Source organism: Montipora capricornis, chromosome 10 (assembly GCF_036669925.1).
Source record: "Montipora capricornis isolate CH-2021 chromosome 10, ASM3666992v2, whole genome shotgun sequence".
NCBI lineage: Eukaryota > Metazoa > Cnidaria > Anthozoa > Scleractinia > Acroporidae > Montipora > Montipora capricornis.
Window position 1 is genome coordinate 68,356,342 of NC_090892.1, and position 12,500 is coordinate 68,368,841.

A 12,500-nucleotide genomic window follows, 5' to 3' on the forward strand; every position below is an offset into this window, starting at 1 on the left:
CTCGAAAGTCCCGAAAACTTTATCGGGCCATTTTCTGGTGGCACATTTCCCTTTTTATTTCAAGAAGGGAACGGAATTAAGGCGTCAAACTTCACAGACGTGTTTCTTTTAGTTAGCTTGAGAACATGTTTAAAGATCGGCTTTCCGAAGCAAGCATCTGGCATTTTCACAAATGGCTTTTCGGGAGTTTCGAGAAACGGGCCCCTGGGCCCGATTCTGGGCCCAGTTCCTCGAAAGCCGATTAACGCTAATCTAGATTAAAAATAAACCACGCAGTTCTACTCCCAACGCAGATTTTTGGCAGAACTTTACATGAGAAGACGTCCCGTCGCGAGGAACCGGGCCCTGGCTTCTAATTGACCATGGCCCGGTTCCTCGAAGCCGATTAACTTAATCCAGGATTAGCTAAAACTTTTGTTTCACGTTTCCAACTTTTTGGTGAAAGTTTCTTTTGCTTATTTTTGTTTTTCAGATTGACGTCTTCTCGTGTAAAGTTCTGCCGAAAATCTGCGTTGAACAGCATTTGGGAGTAGAGAAATAAACTGCTTGGTTTTTTAATCTTAGATTAGCGTTAATCGGCTTTTGAGAAACTGGGCCCTGGTATGTTAGCTACGCCATGCTGATGAGGCCAAAAGGCCGAAACAGCTGTCCATGGCTGCTAATTGACCGGGTGAAATGGTTGTGCGCATGCGTGATGTGTTGGCCCACCGGGTTGCTATAGGAGCATACACTGGGTTGCCTGTGATACGTGTTACTCAAAAACAGAAGGGACTGAGTTACATGGAATTGAACTGCAGCGTTCCAGGCAATTTCTTCAAGTCGGGGGTCATTAAGACCATTTAGGGTTCACCCAGAAGTCGTGCCAGCAGAGGCCCTTTGCCTCACACGTTCATACGACAAAACAGATCTTTTTCTGGTTTTAAGACCTGGCTACCAGCCTATTAACCATTTGTCAGAAAGAAAATAATTCCTGTCATTTTTAGAGAAAAATAGACACGCATTGCGAACGTCTGGTAGTGCAGTCACACAGCGCTTTATTCCATATTGTCAACTGTCTTCCAGGAGATTCAAGTTGTCTTTACGTAACATGTAGCTCTAATAGTACACGATATTGTTTTTGTATTGTATATCATTGTAGTGCCATGGTAGAAGTCGTAGGTAAATAGCCCCCTGAGAAGACAGGTGGTTACTAGCAAGTACTAAACCCAGAAAGCTTGAAGAAAATAAAAGGGAATCGAATAACATTGGCTTCAAGGCTGACATGCTGATCATTTTCAAGTTCCCTCACAACTTATATACACCACAAGTTTAAGCGTGCACTCTGAGCGTCCGACAGCTTTGTAATACAAAGTTCACTGCTACGGCGGCGTTAGTATCTGGATGGGTAACCTTAAAAATTTACCCTTTGTGACAGAAGCATAGGACCGAAAATTCTATTTTAACGCCCAAAAATGCAAACTATTAAGGTACAGATTTTCTTAGCTTCCTTTATGCCAAATAAATATTGATACACAGTTTTTAGGAAGAGCAGAAGGAAGTTTTCAGGACGGTCGATCGAGAATAAAATATTTGCCATCCACAACAAAATTTACGACATGAAAGCAACATATTTTTGAACCAAAAATATAAAAAGTTGACCATCAGCGAAAAACATTTTGGGAGATTTTTCCTAATTGAATTTTGTTATTGTACTTTTTGGCTGCACAAGTAAATCGCAAAATCAAAGTGACATCGAATTCAGCGGGCGCCGTGATCAAGTTACTGCGGCGTGTTACTCGCGAAACAGTGAAGCATCTGTGTCAAATGATGGCAAGATACCGGTTTTTTGTTTACGGTATTTTCTTTTCCTTTCAAGTGTTGTAAAGTTTGACAAGAAATGTGCGAATTCAACACAAAGGTCGCAATCGCCCAACTCTTGCGGTTGACGAATGTTTCTGCCAAGTCAACACTTTACTCTCCAATGCGAGGTTATTTATCACCAGGTAATTCCATCGTTTTGGAAATAGCAGCTACTTTATTATTCATCAGCGTCACAATTTTTTGCTGATTTTAGCGCTCATTTGTTCAAACTCAAGCACGCTTCCAACCGACCTGTTTATTTTCCTGAACCTTTCCCATTTCAATTGCGGGTGTGCAAACAAGACATACAATCCATGTCACAACGCATATGCAATTAATAAATTTCGGACAGTTCACATCGAACCCTTTTCGAAAGAACCTTGACCGTAAATAATTAAGCACAAGAGAGACAACAAGCTTTCATTCAAACAATTCTTTACTGTCACATTGCCAATCTTTTTACCTTTGCAAAGTTGAGTACAAAAGTAACTATGTTGCCAGACACTTAGATGTGACTTCAGTAAACAATGTGATGCATTCAAGGCGTTCGATTCCGCCAATGTTTGTTAAATCCATAAAAAGCCCATTTAATTTCAGTGTTGTGTAATACCAAGTTAGTAAAATATTAGAAACAAAGCTCACTAGATACCAACGGCGAAAAATGAAATTGTTGTCGAAGAGATACCAGATATTTATTTGCACCGCCAGTCTTTTTTATCCAATTGACGCTCCATTGTTGAGCTCCATGCGGATATATTTTATTTAAAGATCCACTAAAACGCCATTCGCGTTTACAATGACTTTCGACGCCATTGCAGGTAATTTAATGTTCTCCTGTGTGCACCAGAGAAATCTACGCATTACCCCAGCCCCCTCAAACCTAACAAAATACTCACGGAAGACTTTTCATGACACGGAAAAAAATAATATAACGGAGAAGTGAAACGCAAATTCCGACTGGGTTTGGCAACCCAGCAAAAAGGGGCATTGACTTTGCATATGAGTTTCCACAGAACAGAAATATATCTAATACAGCCAATTTTGGCGGAAATACCACAAATTGGATAAATTACCGTGACGTCACGGAACACGATTTTCGGTCAGGTTTTCGTAGACGTTCCCTCCTCCCGTTGTTCTTTCGGTGGGGAGGGTACGGCTACACGTAGGCTAAACCCGTGACTTCGCGATACCGGTGTGACGCTCTAACCAACTGAGCTATGAAGCCACTGACGTAAGGATCTGGTCATTTGTGGATTCAAGTGTTCCCGTGATGAGTGAATCAATGAACGAAATGAGATATGAAATAAATCATATGGTGAACTGCGGATGTGAAATAGCTCAGTTGGTTAGAGCATCGCACCGGTATCGCAAGGTCACTAGTTCAAACCCCGTTGAAGTCCTGAATTTTTCAGGCTTCTTACGCAATCGCTAAACTTGCTTTCATAACTGCGAGGATCATAGCTTCACTTGATTTCACATCTCTTTCTGCTCAACGCCATCAGTACCCAAGATTTACTTCAGGGCATTTGAAGTGAAATCGTCGTCGTCATGACCCATTTATTCCGCGCACCTAGCTCAGGCAAATCAAGATTTTTTCTGGTATACTGTATCTCTGTAACTCTATATACGCGAAAGCTACAATGATGCCTCCTCGGATTTTGCCTCGAAAAACCCATGCGGGGGCAATTAACACAAAAATTTTAGATTATTCAAAAGCATTTACCTTGCTGCTAGTCAGACAATTTCCGGTTCACGTATACCTCAGCAGGCTTTAAACTGACTTCTACCGCAGTTATTAGCGAAAGCTTAAAGGGGCTATGTCACGCAAAATGATGTAATTTCATGACACTCAAAACGCCTAAAAAGTACAATGAAACAGTGAACTGTTGAACAATATAAAAGAAATACAGCAAAAGGAAAGAGAAGCCATGGATGGACACACATGGACAAAATTGAAACAGATTGCATTTGGGTAATCTCGAAAAAAGTCAGCACGACGTTATTCAAGTTTATGCCAAATCGCCCGGATAAAGGTCGTTTTTTTCCCAATCTTTTGTTTGTGATGTTACGATAATTTTGTCAAAAAACCATTTTCGGGTTTTAAACTTTTGATAAACTAAAGATTTCCCCTAAACAACATGACATAGCCCATTTAAAAGGAAGTAAGTAATTTAAGGTTTAAGTACATCAAACACTCTTTCCGAGAAGGACAATCGAATTTTTACATTATGTCAGTGCAGTCTCTGAAAAATGTCTGAAAGGCAGCTAACGGTTCCAAGACGTTTACTACGACTGTGCGAAGTTTGCAACTATGCCATCGTCCAGTCCAGGCGGCCGTAAGTACTGACTGAAACAGCAGCGGTCGTTGTCGATGAGAATGCAATGTACCCTCTTTTCTCTTCTTGGGATCCAGTTAAAACTTAAAATGGCAAGGTTTCCAAACCTGTCCCCAACGCAAACAATATTTCTATCTTCTGCACACCTTTTACTGTTTGACAAGGCTTATATAAATAATGATGCTACGAGACGCACTGAGGACCAGCGTCTAATCGTCAAAATTCATCTACATAATATTTCACAACTATACTCTTTCCTTGCAATGGCTCAGCTATACTAATTTGCACAAAAGAAAGTGAATGATATTTCCTGGGACAACTTTCGTTCAATTTCCCTCTTTCCCCGCTAAGATCCGAAATGTTTCGTCGGACAACTCGTTTTCCAGCGACTAGTTACGAGAGGCACTCTGTCTAGGAGAAGACGGACGGGGGTGGGTAGGGGAGGGAAAAAGAAGAGAGTTCAGCGACGACGCATTCGGATTTCCTTAAGAAAATAGTAAGTTAACATTTTCGCTAATACCTTAGCATTTTGCTAAGTAACAAATAAGAGGTATACAGGCGGTTTTCAAAAACTGATTGAGATTTAAGTGAACCGTATTGCACAAGAAAACTGCCCTACTAAAACCTCTCATATTTTGGTGCAATAATAGAGTACAAGTTAGTATGCATTACTTCGTGTACATAAAAAACACAATCTGCACCAGACGAATATTAAGAACAAGCTTCTCTCACATATTATACAAGACCTGCATATCGACATCTACTGACCTTACACAAATCATTTGACTCTGAAGAGGACTTCCGCTCAGGTTGTCGAAACGTCAGTCAATGTCATCTCAAACAGACCTTCTCAGGACTACACTCACACCGACAATCATACTTTCCTTAATTATGTAAATTACTCTCTTACAGTAATGGCACAATCATATAAAGATAAGCGACCTGAAAGGAGCACTGAAATTGGGACAATTGCCAGATGATTATTTTGGTTCACGTAGGTGGGCAACCTTCCCCGATTCAAAACATCAACAAAGCGGCTGCGACGTCACAAGAAACCGAATTTTAAAATTCCCATATCTTAGCGCCGTTAAAATAAAGATACATGCTTTTGGTAGCCCTCTTTTTTAATGGGCTTCACAATTCCTCCCGATCTATTTTTTAAATAAAAGTACAAAAGGATTTAATTCTAAAAAAAAAAAAGATCTCTTTTCAATGACAATGGGACGCACATGGTAAAACAAATAGGCTCGCAGCTTTGCTTCTCGTTTTCGCGGCAAACGACCTACAATAGCTCGTCAAGAGTTTTAGTGGCTCAATGGGTAATGCACCCGACAGGAGTTAAGTAGTAACTTGTAGCGTTTTTAACATTTCAGTTTTGCGATACCTACATTCCCTTTATTGTTTCTGCTGCCTTTAAAATGGTACAACACAGGCGAAAAAACACATCCACAGTATACAGTTCGGTTATAAACACGAAGAAATGCTAAGGACACACGTTTGTGTTACCCCAATAAATAACTGATTGATTGATCAATAGTGTAATCAATTGATTGATTGGTGGATGGATTAATGGATTATAAATTGATTGAGTTATGAATTGATTGATGGATGGATGGATTGATTCATTCATTGATTATGCACATCTTCCTCCCTTTCCTATGACTCTTTTAGGCGTTGGTAACGAATCCTAGAACACAAAAAAAATGTAAACTTTTAACTGCTAAATACACAAGCAGGATACGGGACTATATTTAGTTTAGTTACTCATGGGTTTTACGCCGAAGCGATTATCAGACTAACAGCTAAATACCAAGAGCGCTTACCATTTGAATGTAATTTTTGGTGATTCCGGAGAGAATTCAAATGGAACGGTTCATCTCGGTGGAATGTTTTCGGAAAAAAAGGTAATACCTTTCGAGGTATTCCCTTTTTCACGCTTTGACCGGAACGCCCGGAAATTTTCTGTACCATTTGTCCACAATTACAAGTGCCAGAGAAAATAGACCGTTTCATTTGTTTTCAACCCGAACAACCCGTTTTTCTGGCAAATGATACAGCACATTCCCATTTTCTTTGTTCTAATTACAGAACGTGCAGTACCATTTGTGGAAACATTCTCACCGAAAATTTCATTCAAATGGCAAGCGCTCCAATGTTCTACTCTACTTAATGGTACTACCGCGGAGGCTCTTGTTCTGGTTGGCTGCGTAGAATTTGTTTTCATGCCTGCATTTGGTTACTAATTCAGAACATTGATTCAACAATCCCGGGTCTTTTGAAGTAAGAATGCAGAGCTTTTCAGCCAAACAAAGGTTGCATTTAGAAGGGTGGCCATTATATGAGCGTGCATGTTTCACAATGCCCTATTTGATTTGGAAATCAGTGCTGTTGTTTTTAAGATCCCAAATGTGTTTTAAAAGCGGGGTGCTATTTGCTTGTTTGGCATCGTTAAAGGACGAATTATGGTTGTTATAGCGCGCCTTAAATTCCTGCTTATTTATTTATTTATTTATTAGACTTTCAACAAGGTTGAGGAAAGGCTAAACAGGTGTGAAAACCACCTATAGATAAGCCCTCCAAGATAAACTTTAAAAAAAATGTAAATATAACTAAGGAAAAGAAACATCAGATAAATATAAATATAAGTAGTACAAAACAAACTAAATTATATCAATGATGAAAATTTAGGTCAACAGTTAGCGCAGCGGCATTTAGTTATCCAGGAACAAGTATTAGAACGAAGTAAACTGATCATTAAATAGGGATAGATAATGACTCTTGAGAAGTCGTTTGAAAGTAAATAAAGAAGAGCACTGACGTAGCTCAATTGATAAGTTATTCCATAAAGGAACAATACGATTGAAATAAGAATTAGCAAAAGTTTCTGTTTTAAAAGAAGGTAAATTGTATAACGGCCCTTTGCTAGCTCTTCTCGTACGCCTTATTGGACAGTATTCAGAACAGAAATCAGAGAGGTCAAGGGAATAAAACCCTTGTCTGCACTTAAAACAAGAAAGAAAGATCAAGCATTTCTCGTCGTAAGGAGAGAGGCATGAGACCACAGGCACTTAGTCTATCCTAATAATCAATATCAGATCGAAGAATAAACCTAGTAGCCCCACGTTGGACACCTTCGATCTTCGTTAAATTCTCCTTGCGATGAGATGACCAGACAGGGACACCAACTTCCAGTTTGCTACGCACCATAGTTAAATGCTCAGTTAAATGCTCAGTCATTCCGATGTATGTTTTTACATGACCGGATGATGGTTGAGTGAGCGTAGCTTGACAGGGAAGCCAGGGACGCCAGGAAAATTATCCTGGCAAATGGAGGAATCACCCTCAAGGACCGACAGCAGTCCTGTATATGTCCAGGGCCCAGTTGTTGGAAAGATGATTAACTTAATCCAGGATTACCGTAAACTTTTGTTGTATGTTTTCAACTTTTTCGTGAAAGTTTCTTTTGCTTATTTTTCTTTTTGAAGATTGACTTCTTCTAATGTAAAGTTTTGCCGAATATCAGCATTGAACAGCATTTGGGAGTTGAGAAATAAACTCCTTTTTAAATTTTTAATCTGGGATTAGCATTAGTCAGCTTTTGAACAACCGGAAGTCTGTGAGGACAGGGCGACAATCAATGATCAAGGATACAAGAAAATATGCTGAAGAGTTGTTTACCCGGAACCCAAATGTATCACCGAGGATGGCGAAAAGGTAGAAGGGAAGAAAGTGAAGGAGTGTCTATCTACCGCACGGTAGAAGCAAGAGCAACTGTGAAGGCAGAAAAATGGCAGGGTAAGATGATAAGGGAAGGATGGGAAAATGAGAATCTAAATCATAAGTCCTGCTTCTCCTGGTTCCACCTTTGGAAGATGACACCAACTCATGTCGTTGTTGGCTTACAAGAATTGTACCATCAGCTACTACCAACAAACGTATTCCATCACAGGAAGACTGCGATTGCTCTGAGCGGAGATGAACGTTGTCGCATGTGTGGCAAAGCTACAGAGAGCGTTTCGCACATTCTAGCTGGGTGTGGCGCTTTAGCTCAGTCAAAGTACTTATCGCGGCACAACAACGCTCTTACGATTCTGTTCTTTGAAGTGATCAGACTGCTGGACCTTGTTTTGTCAGTGGGGCCTTGGTACTTGAAAGCCCAACCGAAGCCAATGTATGAGAATGAGAGGGTGGTCGCTTACTGGGACATTCCTCTTTATGCAGACAGCACGCATGTGAAGGCCAACAGAGTCGACGCGACTATTGTGGGAAAGCAGAGCAAGACAGTGTCACTGATAGAGATGAGCTGCCCCTGGGTTGATAATAAAGAAGAGAAGGTTGCTGAGAAGACCTCTAAGTACGCGCCACTGAGTTGGGAGCTGCAGCAGAGCTACCCCGAGAATCGTGTGACACAGTACAACATCATTATGGATGTTCTCGGAGGCTACTCGAGAGAAGTTAGTAAGGCACTAGGGCAGCTAGTTGGAAAAAAAGCGATGCGTTAGCACTACAAATGCAAAAGTCAGTCATCACTGGTACGCTGAATATTGCACACTTGCTTAAGATTTTGTAGTAACCCAATCAAAGGCGGGCATTTATCTGTAAAGATACATGTTTATAAATATATTTTTTTATTTTTCATACAAGTAGGTTAGAATTAGTAATTTTAGCGTTATTACGGTATTATGTTTTTAGTCTATGCATTGATTGGCTACGGTTCGCCTCCCAATTAAGACTTATACGTCTGGGCATCCAGAAGTTTGTATACTGCCATAACAACAACAACAACAACAATAATAATACTACTACTACTACTACTATAATAATAAATAATAATAATAATGATGATGATGATACGAACAACAACAAATAGTAATATTAATTATTTTACAGTGCTTATCCAGACCTGTTCTAAGCGCTTAACAAAATAAGAAATAGTAATTTCTACAAAACGAGTAAATGCTAAAACAATGATATTTAAGGTAGGTCAAAGTATGGTTGGCCGTTTGTCGAAAAATTCAACATCAACACAGGATGTTTTCATTCAACGACTATATTCATTAAACTTTAGAATGGGCTATTTTTGGGCAAGAAGAATATTTATTCAACTTCAACGCCGAAAGTTATGTTATATGAAACGAATATATTTATTCAACTTTAACAAAGAAGCAGAAGAAGAAGAAGAACTTTATTTAACCACGTATCACGTAGGAGCTGAAAGCTCGTTTAAACGTGAACGTGAAAATAATTACAAATAATAAGCTAATAAGAACTAATGACATGAGATGAAAATATTGATAAGCTCTATATTATCTAATTTGTATATCATATCTAATTTGTGAGCGAAGGTGAATTAAAATTCGAAGAAAACAAACATTCATAGGTATGCTACGGAATAGCACGCCCACCAGAGAGAGGAATCAATCATCCGGACAACCCACCCCAGATACATAACGATCATGCAAAGTTGAAGCCGCGCCATAAACAATTGCAACGTGTGCCCGAAAGCGGCTAAGTCCGGACGCTCCCTAACTCTAGTAGGTAAACCACTCCAAAGCTTAGTTGTTAAATATGGCCAGACCCCATTAGATTATAATTTACATTTAAAACGTTAAAAAACTTGCTAAGATATTCAGGTCGCCTCTTAAACATTTGTATAAAATAACTAATGACTGAAATTGCCTCCATGTCTAAAGGTTCTGTAATTCAGCTAAATTAAGGAGAAAATCATAAGACACTGAGCACAAATACCCTAGTATAATCCTTAGAATATAGTAATTTAGTGTCCTCTAAGTTATTTTGAGCCCATTACTTATTCCTATTAGGAGTGGGCTACAGTACTCTAAGTGAGGTAGTACATATGCTAGGTAAAGGCAAATCATAACATCTTGTGGTATAAACTTACGCAGCTTACGCAAGGCAGCTGCCTTAGCACATGTCTTCTTAAGTTGTTCTTTAAGGCTTAAATGTTATTCTTTTACCTAAAGTGACATCAAGAATCTTCAAACTATCAGTCAGCTCTATATTATGATCTTTTAGATTAATATTATATCAATAATTTACTGCGCCAATGGCCATCGCTTGGGTCTTTGTTGCATTGATTTGCAAATAATTATGCTGGAGCCATGTACACACTATTTGAAGATCTGAGTTAATAATGTATTCTAAAACAACAGGAGGTGTATCCGAGGCATAAGCAGTTGTGTCATCAGCATATAATCGTAATGAGGTACCTTCTATAAAATAATTTAGATCGTTCATGTATATCTTAAACAACAGAGGACCCAGGGGGCTCCCCTGAGGGACCCAGTTCTAACAGTTCTCCACTGAGAATAAATATTGTCAAGTTTAACATGCCCTTCCTGAAAAACCGTAGGCTCTCAATTTAGCTAGAAGAAGTGAATGACACACTTAGTCGAAAGCCTTGCTAAGATCCACCCCGACTGCAGGAACAGCTTCTTGCCTATCAAGACTTGCCCCCTGTCCTCTGTCACCTTACGTAGAGCTGAACAACAAGGGTGTCCTTTTCACGGCAAAAAAAGCCGAGTAAATTGAACTCAAAATAGTGAGTAAATCGTTGCATCCATAATGACTCAATATAGTGAGTAACCTGTAGCAGAGATGCTGAGTAGTTTATACTTACGGAATGGAGTAAGTTTACTCAGGGTGAGTTAGTTTACTCAGTTGTATGAGTAAGGGCCGATTTACACGATACGATTTTGTCGCATGCGACAAGCTCACGACAGGCCTACGACATTACTTACGATTGTCGCAGCGTTTTAAAACATGTTTTAAAATGCTACGACATTTTTTCTGACATACACAACAATCGTAAATCATGTCCTGGGCCTGTCGTAAGCCGATGTCGCATGCGACAAAATCGTACCGTGTAAATCGGCCCTGAGAGTACTCATACATTGAGTAACATTAACTCAAATTTAGAGGTAAAAGTACTCAAGAGAGGTGCATCCATACTGACTCTTTATTTTGAGTAGAATGATCATCTACTCATAGATTGAGTAAGTCGTACTCTACATTTTGAGTAAAACAGAAATTTACTCACACAACGAGTTTTAATAGTACTCAAAAGTATTGAGTAAAATACATGAATAAAAGTACCCTACATATTGAGTAAAACAAAATGACATTTTCGATTCAACATTTTCAGCTGAATAAAAGTTCATCCGATTAAAAATCACCATACTTACATCATAATCATAAACGTAATCTTTATACGTTCGAAATACTTTTAGTGATTATACTCTTTAGTTACATGTGATCCGTGACAAATACTTTTGCTTATTACTCCCTAAATCATTTAATATTTCGTCTATTTTGGTATATTAAGCACCAACTATTACGCCCCCTTTTATGGATTAAAATAATCGCTCTTAATGTTTTGTATTTATAAAATACTCTCAAAAAACCTAAATAGTAAGGAATTCACTTTTTTTTTCAGTTTGCAATGCCAACCAAAAAGCTCACTTTATATGAATACGAATGAAGTAAAATAATATTGAATATTGTATGTAATCAAAAGATTTCCTGGTTTTCCAACAAGATGTAGGAGGTCTATGTTTATGTGTTTTACCTAATTTTTGTTTCTTTGTTGTTTTTAATTCTTTCTAATGTTTACAGCCCAAAACACTGCATGACCACTTATCTCTTTCATTTTAGGTGCACTTTACCAGAGCTGTCATTAACATATTAGCACACATGTAAACCTACATCAGTGTTACAATAAAGTACACTAAATCTGGCCATTATTATACAACAGGTGACCTTGAAGAGTTGTAAATTACAAATGTGTTATGGCAAAGTATCTGCAGCAATTGACAGCTAAAACTGTATTCCAGCGCCAGACTAAACTAAGTTTTCAAAGAGTGCTCAGCACAAGCTGAGATGCACTTATCACAAAATCACAATGTGTACTCAATAATATTATCTTGGCTCTAACAAAACACTGGGTTATACTGTACTCATGGGTGTGCCACCTAAAGTCCAGCCTAATAATATTATCTTGACTCTAACAAAACACTGGGTTTTTCTGCACTCATGGGTGTGCCACCTAAAGTACAGCCTAATAATATTATCTTGGCTCTAACAAAAGACTGGGTTTTTCTGCACTCATGGGTGTGCCACCTAAAGTACAGCCTAATAATATTATCTTGGCTCTAACAAAACACTGGGTTTTTCTGCACTCATGGGTGTGCCACCTAAAGTCCAGCCTAATAATATTATCTTGACTCTAACAAAACACTGGGTTTTTCTGCACTCATGGGTGTGCCACCTTAAGTACAGCCCAATAATATTATCTTGACTCTAACA